We start from the raw sequence: 20,699 nt of genomic DNA, 5'->3' as shown, positions 1-20,699 counted from the left end.
TCACTGTCTTTACACAGACGTCAGTAGCTCCACCAGTGCGTTGATCCGATGCTAGAAGATTCACAGGCTCACAGGGAAGGAGAGGGCGTCAGGGAAGGGGAGGGAGTCCTCGCGTAGGATGGTTGAGGCCGAACACGCGTGCAATATCTGGGCTTGCGGCGCCGCTTGATCGTGGAGCCTCGTGAGGAACGACTTTGTAATGAGCGCCAACATGGCGTAAAAATCAGTAAGCACCGAAATAGGGAAGCACCAGTACTCTTTCAGGCCGCGTTATCGGATTGGATACCAAACGCAGACACGATCGCCTGTACGATATTCAGCCTCGTGGTGCCGCAGGTTGTAGTGTCGCTCGCGCGTCATCCACATGATGCTCATGGATAAGCAGCCTAGCGAGTTGTCGAGCTTCTTCGGCACGTAGTTAAAAGTTCACAACGTCGTCTTTACTAGGAGGGAGGCGGGGTGTCGACAAGGGGTAGCATGATGAGTGTTTTCGTTACTTTGCGGCCATACATGAGGATGAAGGGTTTCGTATTGGTGGATCTTCAATTCCTGTATTATACACACAAGTGTTATAAGGCAGGACTTCATTCTAATTTTTGTGCTGAATTTACACGCATATTGAAAGGCAGCACATGGGCCTGTAATAACGCGGGAGCACCGAGCATAGCATCATCCGCAGTAGAAATAATTTTGCTAATCTAACAGTGACTCGACTTGGAAGATGCGCTGGTTCAGCGTAACGTATCAGGTAGACTCGACTTGGAAGATGCGCTGGTTCAGCGTAACGTATCAGGTAGTCGGTGGCAACAATGATCCACCTCTGTTTAGAGCTGCTAGGAAACGGACCAAGTAAATCCATTAAGATTTGTAAAACGGCTGTAAAGTTGGCTCCGCGGGTTTCCGCAAGCCGCTTGGCTTGACAGGAGGACGATTTCGGCATTGACGCTCACGATAACTGTGAAAATAATGCGTATCGTCACGTCCTTGACGAAACAAATAGTATTTTGCTCGAATTTTATCTTCATTCTCGTTGTGGCAGGCATACAAGTTCCTAACGTAGATTCGCGGAAACGACATGTAGGTAAAAGCTATTTTTGGGTGCAAATTTCTTCAAAAGTACGTCATTACGGAAGCTGAGAGGGGAAGTCGCTCCCACAAGAATTTGGTAAATTATTAATTATTGCTGAAACATCGAGGTCGGCGCGTTGTTGCCCGCCTAAATTTTCAGAACCTAATGGTTGATGAAAGTATCGTCTTCTCCTGCGTTGGAGTGAGGCGGCACAACGGAAGCAAAGGAAAGGCAATCTACGTCCAAATATTTATGGCAAGAATGTTTTTGGTGACTGCGATTTCGTATAGCAGACACAGACTCCATGACTGAAGGTGTCCTGAATGATTCTTTGGTACCTAACCAGAAAAGTGCATGATGATACGTCACTACTTTAAAAGGTCTCCCACGCAGGTGTAGGGAAAATTTTAATAGACCAAGCCACGGTGAGAATTGCTGCCCTCGGTCTTTGACAATGAAAGGCTTGTGTAGTCAATTACATTCTGTTGACCTTTTTGGACCTAACATACGATAGCCCCTAAGCCAACATTATTCCCATTGGTATGTACCTCCATATGAGCGTTTTCATGTGCATCATAATGGGGGTTACTGAAGATGGTGCTCAAGGTGTTGAACTCATGGAGATAGGGAATCTGAATTGCAACGGTTTTCTTGTAATCGGAAAGAACCTCTTCCTCGTTGACAATGTTGTTGTTACTATTCTTCAAAGCGGTGCCCCAAGTGTTTCTCGTTACCATGAGCGTCATCTCTACGGCACCCGAACAAATCTGCGTGAGGAAGAAATGGGAAATGAAAGAGCTAAATGAACGTTCTCCCCGCATGCAGCGTGGAGGGCCAGTCTGTATCCCATTAGCTATGTGTGCGGTCTGCTTTCTCGGATATTCTACCCGCACCCTTGTCAGGGCACGTTGATGACCCGCGCATAGGTGACTTGAGGCTTGGCCTTTAAAAAGAACTGTAACAATAATCGCGACGAAGCGACATGTCTTAAGACGAAAGCCTTTAATTGTTCATACTTGCGGTGACCGGTCGTCTCTTAAATCCAAAGCTGACAAAAGAAGTAGAAGGAAAAAACCGCTGATGATAATAACAACACGGTATTTGCCACCCTGGAAGATAGTAACAATAGCGAATTGCTAGGCAAACGGCGCAAACTGTCCTCGCCCTCGGCGACAGGTGGCGGCACAAAAGCGCATGCGCAGCTGTGCATAGCAACACTGACATCATCTGCACCCTCACGCGGAGCGAGTACGCGCTGCCACGGCACTCATTCTCCAGATGTGTCGTTGCAGTCGAGTGAGTGACTAGGATGGCACGCAAGCTTTCAAGCGATTTCACACTAAGCAGTTGGGATAAGCGCAGGAAGGCGGATTCCCCCAACACCAAACAACGGAAGATCAATGACCGGAATCTTCAACGGCAGCTCCAGGCTATTTGGGACTAAGACAAGAGATGCGGTACGAAAGCGTTTGCGACGGCGCAATGCTCCGCCTGGGACGAAACCAAAGGAAGCAGATAAGAAGCCCCGACGGCGACTACTTGGCAGTAATTGGCAGTCAAAGTAGTGCGGCAAAGGCTTTCGCCTTGTGCACTTTAGGCTGGCAATGTGCCCCCAGAGTATTTTTCCGTTATTGCACTGCCTTTTCTGCAGCTATTCTGACCAACGCAGTACTGGAGCCGTTCCACGGGAAAGACGCAGCCTGGACCTAGTACCTGGAGCGAGTGAAGCTGTTTTTTCACAGTGAAGCTGTTTTTTCACAGAGTGTTCACAGGAAAAGAAAAAGACTCTATTTTGGACGCGCGCCGGACGCAACGCCCACCTCTTGCTTGAAAGCCTGGTGGCGCTCAGGACAATTGACCAAGTGTCAATCGACGGGGTATTTAGCGTACTCTACAGCCACTTAATTCCGAAGACTTCCATGGTTTTGTGCCGCTTCAGGTTTAATAGACGCCATCGTTAGGCAAATGAATCCGTCAATTTGTTACACGGCACCACGTAAAAAACTCTCGTCGAACTGAGAGTAGGGCACCTTTCTAACTGTCATGCTGCGGGACGGACTCGTTTGGGGCATTAACGAAGCGTCATTGCAGCGGTGCCTACTTGAAGAGTCGAATCTGACGTTCAAATCAGCAGTCACCATCCTTGTGGCGAAGGAGGCTTCAACGCCTGACTCAACAATGTCGATGCAAATGCAGCACGTGGCCGAAGCTCAGCCAATTCACAATACGATGGGAGCGCAGATGAAACAATGATTTCTCATCACTGTTGAGAGCCGCACTACTAAAAAAAATGCTAGCATTGCACCGGGGGGGTGGGGTCAGATCCTTGTTCAACACTGCCGCAAGATAGGGCGTTTAGCAAGAGTATGCCGCTCTACGAGAACTAAAGACACGACGCGAAAGAATGTTAAAACAAGTACAGCAAGCAAAGGCAACCAAAGGAGCCAGTGCATAGACTCAAAAACGATGAGAATGTTTCTGCAACCAGACCGTAGGTCTACGAGACACGGCAAAAAGACAGCAAGCAAACCGTTCGACCATTTATAGACCTCTTACACGTTGCAAGCAGATCACTCCTAATTAAAGGTGGATACTTAGGTAAATGCTTCCGTAATCGGTAAAACCTCATTCCAAGACCAATTTCCGATCTCCTTGTTGAAACGTTTGACGTAATACAAAAAAAGTTTATGCTGAATTCTTACACCCGTTAGGGGCAAGGTAACCGCTCCAGTACAGTTCGGACGAAGAGAGGCTACACTGCCATTTCTATAGCTCCTGACCACTGTCCGACCCTCCTCGGGAGAACCTGGATTAGCGCGCTACAACTTGACGTAAATGACGCCAGAGCTATCCGATCCCTTACTAGCATTGATGAGCTCCTGACTCGATACATAATGCATTTTCAGAGGGACCTGGAATAATAAAAGGCGTGAAAGGAAATTTGTAGAAGTTGCAGTCCTTCAAGCGCGAAGAATTTCTTTTGCGCTTCAAGATAAAGTTGGAGAAGAGTTCCAAAGGATGCAACGACATGGATTCATTACGTCCATCAGAACGTGAGATTGGGTGGCCCCTATTTTCTTGTACTCATGCAAGACAGCCACTTGGGCATATGTTGCGATTTGAAAGTCACAATTAATCTGCAACAGTACTGGAAAAGTACCCCATGCCGAGAGTCGAACACCTGTGGGCAAACTATTTTGGAGGCTAGAGTTTCATCTGACGATTTCAAAGTCACAATTATTCTGCAACACTACTGGAAACGTACTTCGTTCCGAGAGCTGAAGACCTGAGGGTAAAGTCTTTTGGAGGCCTAATCTTCACATAGCAAAATTTCCAAGTCGCTTAACTACAAGTAGGGCTTGACATCGACTCACAGACGCTGGTGACAATCAACTCACCTCAAGGCCTCTTTTAGTACACTAGACTTCCTTTCGGAGTGTTTTCAGAGGCAGCCATTTTACAGAGAGCAATGAAACTTTGTTAAAAGGCATAATTCTCGTCACCGTGCAATTTGACGACATCTTAATAACAGGAATAAAAACGCAGATCACTTCAAGACCGTAGCCAGTCAGCTAGAGCCTTACATGAAGCAGGTTTCAAGCTCAATTTACAGAAATGTTCATTCATAGCTCAAGAAGTTCAATATCTGTGGCCATTTTGTAGATTCATGTAGACTCAGGCCAAAATCAAAGATTGTAGAAGCTGTCGTAAGAGCTCTGCGCACAAATGACTTCAAGCAACTTGAAAGCTACCTTTTAATCATTTTTTTACAGGTTCTTTCTGCCTAACCTCTCGAGAGTGCTTCACTCTTTGAATTTCCGGCTTACAAAAGAAGCAATGGAAGTGGTCAAGCGTTTAGAAAAAGTAAGAATATATTGTCCTCTGCGCCTGTATTAGAGACTTTCGATTCATCCAAACAAATTGTTGTCTATCGCGATGCCTCACCATATGGAATTGAAGCAGTACTCCCCCATGGAGATGAGGCTGAAGAACATCCCATTGCATTTACATCGAGAAGCCTTCTTCGACCAGAGAAGAAGTATAGTCAACTGTGCTATAGAAGCCATTCCCATAATTTTCGGTGTCACAAAATTTTATCAGTACGTATGGTGTCAAGATTTCGAAGTGATAACTAGCGCTCCATCCCATTACCTTTCTTTGGTCCGTGGGTTTCATGCCTTGAACTTACGATGAACTGATCACAAGCGTCTTCTGGAAACATCGATCAAGGCAAGCCTATTCTGGATAGATCATCACTCATAATAATATGCTGGGCAATTAACCTCTCTGCGTAAAAGCACAAGCTTGTGTAACGCCCTGGCACCTACCTCAGCAAAACCGACGCGCTGAGCCGTTTACCGCTTCCTACGGAGCTAGGCACACTGCGCAAGCGTGCTGATAATTTTATGCTTGAAAGTTCATACCCTCAACTTCTTTCCCCATTTGCGATTGTCAAAGCAACAGATTGTGATCGTCATGCGCTACTTACTGGCGATGAGATACCATAGGAAGTGTTTTTTTTTTCTATTTCAGAAGAACCGCGCAGACTTAATGTTTGCGAAAACTGCATTCTACGACGACCCGTGCTCTCATTCTCAAGATATTACAAGCAGAAATTTTAACCTATGTCATGAAACTCGCCCAGGCGTTAAGAAAATGTATACACTTGAAAGAAGCCGAGTTTCGTGGGGTTGACTCGAGAGTAGCATCACAAAAAGGTGAAATTCTGCAAGCCTGTCAAAACAAAGGAGACTGGGACAGTCGAATCTGTGGCAATTTCTGAGGAAACCATGGTTGAGGCTGCATGTGGACTTTGGTGGTCCATTTCAAGGCCACCACTTTGGTTTAGCAGACGGCGGACCGTGCAAGTTAAATGCCTATCACCCATTCATTAATGGTATAGAACTTCTTTATTTTAATAGCTATATCCTTACTGACAATGAACGTTACCTCGAGTTCTCTTCTCTCCGCTAAACCTCAGTAATAGAATACATGTCCGCCCTTCAGATAGTATATGCCTCATTTGGCTTCGTAACCTCACTAAGCCACAGCACATCCCATTTCGTCCTCTTATTTAGTTTCGCATTTCGTGCGCTGTGATTCCTCCAACAGTACTGCTAAACCACCCTTAATAGCTAGGGTTCTAGCGTTAAACGTCGCAATGGTCAGTTTCCAATGGCAGCCTGTCCGTAACTAGATTCTTAGCTCCTTCTGCTGCGTTGCAGGTCTTACCGCAGCTGTGGTCAGTTGCTTCGCAGCCGCTGGGGACTAAGAGCAGGGGGTTTGCTAGAGTAGTCATTGGAGGTTGTGTCCAATCACGAGAACAGAGTGGCCAAATTGTGCCCTGGTGAGGAGGAGTTTTTCGAATATGTTCACCGGCTAAGTCGCCCCCCAATCCCGTTCATGCATTTTCATCTGTACGCGTATTTTTTTTTATTCAGTCTGGTGGGGAATTGCGCGGCACCGGGATTTAGCCACGGTCCTCTTGCACTTGAGGCGGAATTTCTACCTCTACACCACCGCTTAAACTTCAAAACAGGCAATTACTAAAGCTCATATCTGGCAAGAATGTTTCGAGCCAGGCTCGGGGTCACAGAGAAGTTCGTTTATGTACAACACAAGGAACCAAAAATTAATTATTGCTTCAATGCAGCCTTAAAAACATCTATATATTCCTATTTGCAACTGCATGCTAACATTACGCCCACTAAAATGTTCACACTTGATATCATATCGTGGACACAAAAACATCGTTCAATTCATGCGCCACTTCATCTGCTGGAAGCAACAAAACTTGTATGATCAATTATCCTCGTGCTTTATTTTATTATCACTTGAAGAGGCTGAGTTTGGTGAGTTCCAGGCAGCGTTTGGCGCCTTCAAGCGTGCAATCCAAGCCATTGGCTTTTTGAAAAACGTACTGTCGCGTTCTGTCGAGTGAAGCTGCACGTATTTCAGAATGCTGCAATATATTGCGGGGCTTTCTAGCAAACACGTGTCATTTATCCCTTAATATTGAAGACTACAATGCTCATCATTAAGAAGGTCGAGTGTTAAATGGAAGACTTACGTATTCGGAGCACAATAGTGATGCACACAATCGACAAATTTATGCCTGCCATCTTGATAAATCTTGAATTGGTTGCGCTTCCGTTGTAAAAACCAGTCAGTTGTCTATCAGAAGAGCCTGATACAAGCTTCACTGCCTAATGAATTTCTCTGAAGAGAAGCAGGAATAGAGGGATTGAGATGAAAAACAAAATTTCAAGTTGATAACAGACGTCGGTAATTTCAGGTAAGCATAACAGTTAATGAACACTCGCTGGCGTCACAGGTTACCTTAGGCTATGTAACTATGTTCCGACGCCATACAAAATACGTGACTTGAGAACATATATATGGCATATTCCAGCTCTGTGTTATGGAGTAAGTGCGAATATCACATATTGGCAGCCTAGAGGCATTCCCGTTTTCTTTTATTTTTTGCCTATCGGTGCTTTTTTGGGCATATATTGAAAACAAGTCAAATGGTAAGATGAAGCAGAACTGGCAATTATGATCTCCACTATAAATGATTTAGTTGCTTGGAACAACGAAGATTAAGTGAGGTGCAGGGTTGTGGTGCTGCGTGCCTCCCTAATTTCAGAATTTCAGTTATTCTATCCAGCACTGATTAAACAAGTTATCATTCGGGTTTTGGTGGCGGTTGCTAGCGTGCTCGATCGCACATTGTGGGCTCTTTGTGCTACCCATTAGGGAGAAGTCTTTTTTTGGATCATGAACGCTTGAGAGTGATGCGTTATTTATTTAATATAAAAGATGCAGACACGGCTTTTCATTGTGAAACAATGGGGGCTAAGTCTCCACAATATTTACTCTTCAAACGCAAACGAATTATTTTTTGTTTTTCTGTCTTGCAAAATTACCTTTTTAGTAAGCACATTCTCGCTATGAACAATTATAAGCTTTGAATCCAATAAGTCGAATTTTTGTCAGTACTAAAACGCAAGCCTTACGAATTATACACTGACAGAGTATAAGTTGACACGAGCAAATGCTTTCAATTCATTTGCTGTGCTCATACACTATGTGAAGTGCTCAAAAGGCGAAGGATATCACAGAGCTATTACAGTTTGTAACAACAAATGTCTTCATTTCTCCTATTTTAATGTCTGTTTATATGCGGAGTGGATTGCTAGCAATTACTAAAGCTACATTTAAACTAATTTTGAGAGATATATCCCATGCAGTGGTGAGCGTTTGCTAAAATATCGCATCCGAAAAGTTTTGTTTCTGAGTTAGGCCGTGCGCCTCGTGATGCATCGCGAGCATACTAAATCCCCATAGCGAAAGATGTTTAGGGGTACTCCCTCCAACGCATGAATTGTCCGCTAGTGCTGCAGAGTCAATCATTTACCTGTCTTCTTTGAAAAAAAGCTATACAATGCTAAACACTCGGAGAGCTTCACATGACCTTTTACAAGTCAGCAAACAGCAAGATAACGCCCAGTCATAAATAGAAGTTAGAAAAAATAGAAAAGTATCAGTGTTTGCAACACTAACTGAAAGTGGCAAAACACGAAAAAACAAACAGAAAACAGGTAAAATATTTGCGCTATAAGCGGAAGTTGTGAATAAGAACGGGAAGAAATGAAAACTTTAATTTATTCGAGGAAAAATAAATAATTAGGTAAAAACGTTTGATGAGATTGTTTTAGTTAGACGTAGGATGAAATTCCTCTCGTTTCGGTAAGTTGAGCAGCGAGGGCAACGTGTCACATAAAGAGTCTTCGTGATAGGATGTTCTAGGGGTGGGCACGGACCACATTTCTTTGTATCTCGTTTGCCGATCGCTTATGTTAACCTGTTGTTTTGGAAGACGAATTGCAAAGGAAAAGAAATTGAAAATAAAGCTTTGTAATATATCCTCAACCCATAATTGTAGAAACAGAAACAAAGCGAATATCATGCATTGAAAAAAGAGGCGTCGTGGAGAAAGTATAATGAACATCAGCAAATAAAGCAGGGCTCTTGGCAGCAAATGTAACCTGCGAAAGCTGGCCAAACCAGTTGCGCCCTACAGCAGGATGAAGTACTGCCTGAGAGATAACACTAATGCATTGATAATTATAAGCTTCACTTCAAGAGCAACGCTGGATGGCCTACACCGAAACTTCCTGTGCTTGAAGATTTACAAAGGTGTAGATTATAAAGTCTCATGATTTGACCATTATTCTCCTGCAATTACAAATCCCTCATATAGTTTGGATATTAGAGGTACTTTCAAGTTGCAAGTCTACGGGCTGTAAACTATTACGTTACGTTTTCAAATTTGCTTGTTTTATATAAATTATCAGACGGCAAGGCAGCATGATGTAAAATATAATTTTCGCTTTGCAAAATTAAAAAAGCAAAGCATCGGCCGCTTTTCTCATTGAATAAATAAAGTTGCACAGTATAATATAGACGGATGCATAAAGATTTCATCAACAATATTTTGATGATTGACGCCAGTTTGTAAATGCACACTACTGAAAAGCTAAATCAATAATGGAAATTGTAATTTTTAGTTTTTTGACCTCTTGGGCTACATTACCAATTTAGGAATTATAAAGTTAAAAAATCAGAATCGCCATTAATATAGAGAGTTTTATTTTTGCACTTGTAGCATTTAGAATGAGATATTATAAAACATTTATATTTATTCTAGGGAATTGAACACTAGGTAGGAATAGGTGGGAACAACCGGCTGCCTTGCTGCACAGCAAGCCTGCAAAAATCACTCCGTTGCATTTCAGGAAGAGTTTGAAATTAGCAATAACCTGTTAAATAACAATGAGGAATGCGACTCTCAACCGAATGTGGGTAGTGAGCTTATCTAATGATAAGCTCAATGAATCGGCTAAATATGGCTAATCACTTTGGGATCTAGGTTGCAGCTAGAGTACCCTACAAGCCCTCAATCACCATGCTTTCATATGAGAGGCTCAAGCAAAACGTGAACAGAAGGAAAACCCTCGGAGTAGAAGCGCCGTCTCTAAAGTTAGTGTATAAAGCAGGGGAATCGGTTAACGTGATTGTCGGAAGTGGTCATGCCATGTTCATACAATATATTGCAGTTTTGTAGCCTGGCAGATAATACTGCGTCCTGTTATTTAATTTCCGAAATTTGAGTGCCCTAGACGTATTCTTTATTTAAAAAAGAAGTGACTGAAGTTGAGACAGCGAATTCTGTTTCCACCGAGAGCGAATGCAATGTTGAGACAATTGGCGACGTCACAGAGAGACTCGGCGTCGTCTACTACTGTGCCGGCGCCGATAGGCTCTCTATACACTACTGTGTTCTCGCTTGCTTAAAGTGCAGCACGACACCTAGTGAGTGTACTAAGCATGCTTCTGAATGCATAATATAGAATGTAGCGAAGCGCGATTTAATTCATGCTGACACGTCCATCTTCAGCGCTACCGCCGCTAACGTGCGTACAGCACTGCCCCTCCTTTGTATACATGGCCGTGCAAAATCCGTCCGCGCCAGTGATACGGCAGATTCCTTTCATCTGTGTAAAAAAAGGGTGCTAATATTTGTTATTCACCTAATAATTTTAGGCCCCGCAAGACCGAATTAAAAATAAATCCTTTTGTGAAATGTTCAGTCATACGATAGTAGGTTTTTACAGCCATCCGCCACTGCGAGGCATGTGTTATCCGCCAGTGCGTTGCCCGTGTTCTTGTACGCTAGCTCTGCTGCTATGTCGTCGCCGAAATTAATAATTTAGTTTGCTACAAAACAGTGGGGTTATGAAAGAATGGTCCTTTTACTAAAAAGCCTCGCTAAACACTTACAAAATTCCGTCCACTGTGGCTTCGATGCTAAGCAATGTAGGCCGATTATTAGGGAGAAGCAAAACGTCAGAGTGCCGTCGTCCGCCGCGCTAGTGCATGGCACCATTGCTGTAGGCTTGCGGCATCATAATCTGTAAGCCTCATGAGCATATTGTCTACCTTCATAATGCGGCTGGGGCCAAACCTGCGCCTGATAACCAGCAGCGTAAACGGTGCCGTTAGGACGGGATGCAGTATTGGGTGCTTTGTAGCACGTCGCAACGTATACACTACGCTGCTGAGCTGTCGGGTGGCGCTCGAAGAAGATAAAAAAACGTCGTCCGACGGCACACTATGCTGATTTTATGTTTTGCTTTTGAGACCTACACTGTGTACGTTGTTCGAGCGGGCCAGTGCCAGCTCATGCGGCCTTCGTACTCGGGCGCCAGCGTTAACTTTAAACCCACCCACAGGCACCGCATATTGCCTAGGTTAAAAGCGCTAATAGAGATCAAAAAGAAGTATGCGGTAACAGCTGCTTGTGCACGAGTGCTGTATAGTCCGTCACATACGCGTCACATACGCGTCCCGTAAGCGCGGTTGACGCTGCTTATGCACAGAACATGCAGCAGACGACGCGGTATCAGTTTAGGCCGTCACCGGCTACGCTGGAGGCCACATCAGCAAGATGCTCACGTAGAAACGAAAATACTGGGTTTCAAAATAACTGAAGCTCCGATTAAGCTGAGATTTTGATGTTTAGTTGCTTTACACATCGGAAATAAGACCCAATAAACAATTTATTTTCCAAGATAATGTCATGACTCTTTTTAGGACACTTCATATTAGGATTGCAGCTTCTCCTTGGGAGGCCATTCTCAGAAAACCTATACCGCGGCTGTAATGTGTGGAGAGTAACTACAAATGCGCTGAAACCCACTCCTGGGGAAACACTAAGTAAATATTCAATCAAGCTTTCTTTGATTTCCAAGCTCGCAAATAATATGTCATCTATTTGACCAGTTTCTAGCCATCGCGTGGTTCCGGCCGTGGCCACGCTTGACCTTGAAAGAGGAGCAGCAGAAGAAGAAGACTCGTAACTTACGCACTGGCGTCATACTCTTAAAAGGTGATCTTAAGTGTCCCCGATAATGTACCCCCTTGCACTGATAGGGCGTGATAGCGGAATATTGTAGCAGGCAAAAGAAGCTTCCGCAGTTGCTATCGCATTTCCAATAGGGTAAACAGAGTTAAACCACAACGAATTGTTTTACCAAGCTAATCGCTGATAGAATCAGGGCAACTTTAGACTGAAACCAAGAAACAGATGAAAAATGTTATCGGAAAGGGTACTCTACTATCGATCATATCCATACTGTCAAACAGGTGATAGAAATTTGCTCTCATTATATCCAGCCCTTAAGCATAGCATTCATTGAATACGAAAAAAAAATTAGTTGTGGTTTAACTCTTATTAAACCTAGTTGAATTGCGGTAGCAAAGGCCAAAGTTTCATTTGCCTGCTACATTATTCCCCTATCAATCCCTATCAGTGTAAGATGCTACATTACTGGAGACACTTAAGCTCATACTCTAAGAGTATGACGTGAGAGCGTGAGTTAACAGTCTTCTTCTTCTGCTCCTCCTGCTCCACCTCCTCGGATGTTCAAGGTCAAGCATGACCTCCGCCGAGACCACGCGACGGCTCGAAGCCTGGAGCAGTATTGCTATCGCAATGAAAGCGTTTGACTCAGTAGAAGCCTCGACGGTGATGCAGGCATTGTGAAATCAAGGTATAGATGAGCCATACGTGAAAGTGCTGGAAGATATATATAGGGGCTGCACAGCAGTCGCAGTTCTGCTTAAAGAAAGTAACGAAAATCCTCTGAAGAAATGTGTTAGGCGAGAAGAAACGATTTCCCTTGTACTATTAGCAGCTTGTTTAGAATAAGTATTCAGAGACTTGGAATGGGAGCTGTTAGGGATAAGGGCAGATGGAGATTACATCATTATTCTGCGATTTTCTGATGACTGTGTGGCTCCGCAGCCCCTTTTAGTGTTTCAAACCGCGCGCGTTTTTTCCTATTTATGTTGTGTTTGCGCGGGCAGCGCGAGTGTGCATGAGCGAGCAGCCAGTCATGGGGGCGACATGTCAGCGTCAAAAAGACAAGGGTAGATAAGCGCGCCAGAAGCAAGGCTCGGGGCTTTTTGCACGGTGGGAAAGCAGCGTGGAGCGGCCAGCATGCGTAAAGGGTCATCGGGAATGCGCACGGACGACGGTACGAAGATCTGCGAGTAGACTGAAGCAGGGCCTGAAAGAATGATTTGGGCTTATTTGCGTGTTGCTTCGGCGCGAGGAGCAATGTTTCTTTGCCGCTGTTAGCGCTGTGGTTCTATTGCTCGCCCTAATCGCTCCGCAGTGTATTTCGTCTCGCCGCGGTAAAAGCCCTGTCCTTCTTTCCGCTTTATCTTTGGTGTTCTATTAACCCGGGCACGAAAAGCATGTTTTCAGCGCAATATAGCGCCCGATGTTGTTTCTTTTTAGTGAATTCTATTTCGTCTGTCAGGAATAAACCGGTGTTTTTCAGAGAGACTGGAGTTGTCACTCGTGGGAAAGACCATGGCTCGCGGACTCGCTTTTGAAGCGAGGCCTTCATCATATTGCCTTGACAAGTACCTGAGGGGATGAGTTAAAACAAAAATGATGACCTAGACAGAAATAGCAGAAAAGTAGGCCTGAAAATGAATATGCAGAAGACAAAGGTAATTTTCAAGAAGCTTGGAAAGGAACAGCAGTTCACAATAGGCAGCAAAATGCTGGAAGTGGTCGAATAATATGCCTACTTAGGACAGGTAGTAACCGCAGATCCACGCCACCAAAGGAAAACAACTAGGAAAATAAGATTGAGGTCGCGCGCATTTGGCAAATACCCGCACATTATGACTAGCAGCTTTCTAGTATCGTTCAAGAAGAAAGTAATCAACAGTTTCATCTTACCTGTACTCACCTATGGAGCTGAAACGTAAGGCTAACGAGAAGGGTTTTACTTAAGTACAGTACAACGCAGAGGGCAATTGTAAACAAAATGGCAGGAGCAGCTATAAGAGGTAACAATCTTGCAGAGAGGGGTCAGAGAAATAAGTCAAGTGAATGATATTTTAATGCAAATCAAGAAAAATAAAGAGGGCATTCTAAAGGCACGTATTGCGAAAAGAAGTTAAACGATGCTCGATATTGGTAACCAATAGAATCGCGAAGGAAGGAAAGCGTAGCAGGGGGAGGCAGAAAGTTAGTTGGGGAATGAGGTTAAGTTCACAGGGTTCAAGTGGATGCAGCGAGCACAGGACCGCGTTGTGGAAGGTATACGGGAGAGGCCTTCGCCCTGCAGTGGATATAATCCGGTTGATGACTATGATAATGATGATGACGTTATTAGTTTCCTCTTATATTTTTTCCAGTATACATCAAAATACAGGCGCAATGATATTTGCCGGTATCTACTAAAATAATTTAGTCGCAATCTCTAATAAACAGCTATAACAGATGTTTTCAGTCCATCGGAAATAAGTCTAGTTTTGAATGCTCTAGTTATTATGTATAGGATAACATGTTCGTTGAAGTTGATTGAAATTCCTTGCACATCTTGAGCTCTAATGCTATCTGTGCCTAAATGTTTTAAATATGCAGTCCTGCTGATACCGTTCCGCAAACTCAATTTCGTCACTAAACTCACGAGTGCGGATTTCAAACAAGCGTGCTTATCTGGAGGCCCGTTTGAACAACATGGTTTCCTACTTAGAGTCGCAATTCCTCAGCTGTTCTGATAAAACCATAATTAAATTTATCTGCAAGAGACGATTATCCTCTATTTGTTTGTAATTTTTTAAGAATTGTATCAACGGATTACCTTATTTGTTTATTGAAGAGCTGATTTACTATGCCCCATGTTTTCTTTGTTTTTCTTGTTATCAGACAGTTTTGCAAAAGTAACGATTTGTCCTATTTCAGCTGTTATTTTTTAATTGTTCTGTCGTCTTGTTAAAGTTGGTCGGATCCTTCCAACAGTACTTCCATATACAATATTTTCTTGCCAAATTTGCATCTATTCATGTGTTATTTGAATTTCTGTGTGCAAGAGCCACTTCTTAGGTAGCTGCGGTGTAACTAGTGGCAAGGGCATGAACTAAAGTTTTGTATGAACCCACGTGATTGTGTCTCAGTAGGTTTCCCCACTCACTTTCTCTGATAAGCTTGTCCACTGCAGCACTATTTATATTTGCTCCTTTCTGCCATTCAGAAAATTCGCTCGCCATCTCTCCTTATTATTTCATTTCTATGCCACAAGTTAGTGATCAGCTACTTCATGCTGTTCCGCGCAGGCCACACATGTCTTCAAAGTACGTAAAATAATATTGCCGCGAAATCTTCAAAACAATATTTGTTGTTTTTTAACAGCCGCCGGCATACAGGCTTATCACTCATTCTGGACTGCGTATCAGTTCCGTAATCGTTGTTTGTTAATGCTCGATGTCGCGAGTCACACCTTTATCAGTTTTGTTGTAGCGCAAGATGCACCGAGATCTGTCTCGAAGGTTCCGGCCACTCGGGTGTCTTCCCACAATGTTCCAGCCCGCGCTGGTAGCTGTTTGCGACGTTATCTAGATTGTTCGGTGCAGCCTTTAAATTGAGCGTTGCCGAGTGTGACGAGCATTCTTTGTTCGACGATCGACGAGCACGTTTGTTTCTATCGCCGCCGCCGAGTTGCTTAGTTCTTTTGCGGGCGCAAGTCAGCCCAAATAAAGAGTTTCTCTAGTGCAATCATCGACCCTTTCATTTGTGTCGTCGACCTCGTCACCACTACGTGACAATATGATCAGTGCATAATGTGGTGAAGAATTGCCCATGTCATTCTGCTCTGGTATAAGTTTGAATAACATTATTAAAATCATATCCAGTTGATAAGCCCAAATATTTATATATGCCTTGCCTAATAAAAGACGCGGCGTCAGTGTTTGTGTCACCGACCCATTCAGAATGTTTCCTGTGGCCATGGTCAGCAACTTTCGTAGTTCGCATAAATGGTCATCAGTGCAATTGATAGGAGCCCGATATATTGCGAACAATGTAATCTGACCACGTTCCGATCGATATGAACACAACTTTCGGATGACTCAATTTGTGAGCGATTGCCTCTGGTACGTGCGTGCTCTTGATAAATACCTGCTTTCAACTCGTATTACACTAGCTGTATTAATCATAGTAACTTACCTTATAAATGATACATTTGGTCTCTTGCAAATTGATTTCACAAACACAATGTCACCTGATGGATTAAATTTCTTCCTATATATGACTGCTACCATTTCCAGTGCTTCATTATACTATGCATGTTGATATTCACAATACTGAATATTATAAACATCGCGTGTTATCACTAAACGTTTTCAAACTGTGCATCCTTGTCCGGAATGTTGTAAAGCTCGTAGACTGTTGTGCATCTTATCGCGGTCTTCTCGCATTTTGAGTGCTGTCGCACCTTCCCACTTCCTGACAAACATATAGCCATTTTCATCCAATTATGGTTCTATCAGCTCTTCGTACCTGCTCTCTCGTAAAGCCAAAAAAGTACGCATTTCATGAGGGTTCCATTATTGTATATGTGGTGTGGGCGCAGTTTGTATATTTTCTATACCCAAATTCCCACATAGCCATAAAAACGAACAGAATGAATACAGGCAGCTCCTTGATATATTTTGGTTAGTCTGTGCGCTACTTCAATAGGTTCATACGTACAATCGTTCTGGTAAGCCCAGTCAGAAGGCCCTCTTTGGCTCCCTCTGGTACACCGTGAATTTCCATGTTATCGTTTCTTGAGTACTGCTTAATATTATCTAGCACATGTGAAGACATTTTGTTCTTTTTTTCATCCGCAAGAGCTCGCTTGCTCCATTTTAGGTGCCGTTTCACGCTGTTTATTGCTCTTTTTGCAGTATCCCCTATGCTTATCAGACAGCATAAAAATAGGCTTTTTTATCTCCTTGGATCATTCAGGCGAAGCGTCCTTGCGTCTCCACTTTTTGTTGTAACAATCTAATTCTGCAGTGCTTTTACCACTGACCCCAGGTTTTCAAATTCTGAATTCCTTCCTACCTAAGCTGGTTAACTAGCACACACAGTTTTTTGTGTTTAAATCGTCAGCAGAGCACGAACGATAACCAGGCTACAGTCTGTTGGGAACTCCTTCACTTGAATGAAGTTTGTTCATGCCAGAATATATTCTGCAGTGATAGTATTCTCTTCTTTAGTACATTGAATATTCACTTGGTTTTGCGGTATTGTTTTCGCGCATCCAAAACATTCCAAAGATGCTGTTACGAGTAGAAATCACTAACCGATGGGCAACACCACACTGGAATCGATGGGCACCGCTTAACCGCACAACTCAACACTAAGCGTCATCTTCGTGCGCACACCCAGACACTTAGTTCTTCAATTGCTGAATGCCAGCATAATACTGCTTGAGTCGTGTCACATGCACAATGTCGGAAGCTCGTGGTGCAGAAGACTTCGGGTTGAAAGGTGCAATTTAGTATGGGACGTCGGTGACTCGGCGCAAGATACGGTAGTGACCTGTGTAGCGTGGTAGAAGTTTTTCGCCCAAGCCTACCCAGCGGGAAGGGAGCCAGAGCAGAACGAGAACCTAGGGCGTGGTGCACATCGCGGTGGCGACACTTATAACGGAATTGCTGGGAGCCTAGGGAGGCAAAGAGCCTGTCGCGAGCAATGTGGCGAGCATCATTACCGCGGGAGGTGGCATCACGAGCGGTACGTACTAGTGGCATCGTCAGCAGTGGGTGATGATATATCAAAAGGGAGTAATTGGTGTCAAAGACCAGATAAAAGGGAGAGTAGTCAGCGGTATCATGACGAGAAGAGTTATAGGCGAATGTTAGAAAGGGTAGATAAATGTCTCAATCCCGCTGTCGTCGGAGATATACATTGATAACATATCTGTGAGCGTACGGTTGAGGCGTTCTGTGAGGCCGTTGGTCTGAGGATAATATGGCAAAACATTTGGGAGCGAGCGGCAGGGGTGCGGCGCCGACTGCGGCGCCATCTGGCGGAACTCGGCTGAAACGGCTGCTAGGCAACGGCTCTTAAAGGTCATTCCTGCCACCCGGCCACCAGCTACGCGACGAGGCAAAACCTGACGCAATGTTGCTTGCACAACAAAATAGGTCTTTGCAAATTTACTTGTGTCTTCGTATATGTCGCGCCATTTCACCCATAGTATCATGCACAAGCCCCTTCATGGATCACTGCCTTGTCATGGCGAAATTCGATGCTTGCGAAATTCGATGAAGTCGTGAGCTCTGCTCTGTAGGGCCACCCAAGATAGACAGGTCACGGCAGAGAGTTCTGACACAATGTGATTCACTGGAGAAGGTAATGGCCACCCACTCTAGTATTTCCTGCAAGAAAACCCTATGGCCAGTCACAATACCATTAATGATATGGCGCCGGAAGATGAGCCCCCCAGGTTGGAAGGCGTCCCACATGTTACTGGGAATGAACAAAGGGCGATTCCTAGTAGCTCCAGGAAGAATGATGCGGCTGGGCTAAAGTCAAAAGGACGCTCAGTTGTGGATGTGTCGGGAAGCGACCGGAAAGTTCGATGTTGCAAGGAGATGTATCACATAGCAACATGGAATGTAAGATCTATGACGCAAGGTAAACTGGATATCGTCAAGCGAGAAATGAACAGATTGAACATTGATATCTTGGGTATCAGCGAGCTCAAGTGGACCGGAATGGGAGAATTTAACTCCGGCGACCATTATGTCTTTTATTGTGGGCACGAATCCAAGAGAAGGAATGGGGTCGCTCTCATAGTAAACAGAAGAATGGGCAAAGCAGTGCTAGGGTACAACCCCAAAAACGACCGAATAATTTCACTTCGGATCCAAGGTCACCCTTTCAACATAACAGTTATCCAAGTCTATGCACCGACCACTACTGCTGAAGAAGATGACGTTGAGAGATTTTATGCGGACCTACAATGCCTTTTAGACCCCACCCCATCATCAGACGTCATTTTTCTCATAGGAGACTGGAATGCTAAGGTAGGCAGTGAAGAAATAACCGGAATTACAGGCAAGTACGGTCTTGGTGAGCCAAATGAAGCTGGGCAGAGGCTAGTAGAGTTTTGTCAAGGAAACAACCTGACCATAGCGAATACTCATTTTCAACAGCACAAGAGGCGCCTGTACACATAGACTTCACTGGACGGTCTGTACAGGAATCAGATCGATTATATTATTTGCCGGCAGAGATGGAGAAGCGCTATACAAGCAGTAAAAACAAGGCCTGGGGCCGATTGTGGCACCGATCATCAGCTTCTTGTTGCACAGATCAAGCTTCGATTGAGGAAAACGCAGAAAACTAGAAGGCCTTTCAGGTATAATCTGGATCAAATTCTATTAAAATATGATGTGGAAGTGAGGAATTGACTTCAAGGATTAGATCTAGAAGACAAAGAGCCCGTAGAGATGTGGACTGATGTTCGTGATATAATACAAGAAGTTGCTACTAAGGTAGTTCCAAAGCGAAAGAAATGCAAGAAAGCAAACTGGTTATCTGAAGAGGCTTTGCAAATAGCTGAGGAAAGGAGGATGGCAAAAGTTATGGGGGAAAGAGAAAGATACAAGGTTCTCAATGCGGATTTTCAAAAAATAGTAAGGAGAGATGAGAATGCCTTCCTGAACATACAGTGCCAAGCAGTTGAGGACAACAGCCAATTAAGGAACACAAGAGCTCTGTATAAGACAATCAAAGATATCAAAGGAAGCTTCTGTGCTAAGCTGGGCGTGATAAAGGACAAACGAGGCAAGGACCTCACTGAAGCCGCAGAGATAAAGGAGGGGTGGCAGGAATACACAGAAGAACTGTACAAGAAGGACCCGAATGTGCAAACCCAACATCAGACGATTGTGATCACGTATCTCGAGCCGGGCATCCTGAACAGTGAAGTTGAATGGGCCTTAGCCAGCCTTGCTAAGAACAAAGCTAGCGGAATTGATGGCATTCCAGCTGAGTTGCTTCAAAACCTCAACCATGACGCTGTTAACATTCTGCATACATTATGTCAGAAGATTTGGACAACCCTGCAGTGGCCACAGGATTGGAGGAGGTCAGTTTACATCCCCATTCCAAAGAAAGGCAGTGCCAAAGATTGTTCCAACTACCGCACGATCGCGCTTATTTCGCATGCTAGCAAGGTGATGTTGAAAATCCTCCAAGGTAGGCTGCAGCAGTATGTGGATCGGGAGCTTCCGGACGTGCAAGCTGGGTTTCGCAAGGGCAGAGGAACTAGAGACGAAGTTGCCAACCTTCGCTGGATCATGGAAAAAGCAAGAGAGTTCCAGAAACCCATCTACTTCTGCTTTATTCATTATGCGAAAGCGATTGACTGCGTAGATCACAGCAGGTTGTGGCAAGCTCTCCAAGAGATGGGAGTTCCAATTTACCTCATCTGTCTCCTCAGGAACCTGTATGAAGGGCAAGAGGGCACAGTCAGAACTGGGCATGGTCTTACTGATTGGTTTCCGATTGAGAAAGGAGTGAGGCAAGGCTGCATACTGTCGCCCTGCCTATTTAACCTATATGCAAAGTGCATCACGAGGAAGGCCGGTCTGGACGAGTCTTCAGCTGGAGTGAAGATTGCTGGAAAACGTATCAACAACCTTAGATATGCGGATGATACCACTTTAATGGCAGAAAGTGAAGCGGAACTCCAGAGACTTCTGA

Source organism: Amblyomma maculatum, chromosome 4 (assembly GCF_055883805.1).
Source record: "Amblyomma maculatum isolate TAMU_Amacu chromosome 4, ASM5588380v1, whole genome shotgun sequence".
NCBI lineage: Eukaryota > Metazoa > Arthropoda > Arachnida > Ixodida > Ixodidae > Amblyomma > Amblyomma maculatum.
The sequence above is the reverse complement of the archived record's forward strand: the minus strand, read 5'-3'. Positions refer to the sequence as shown.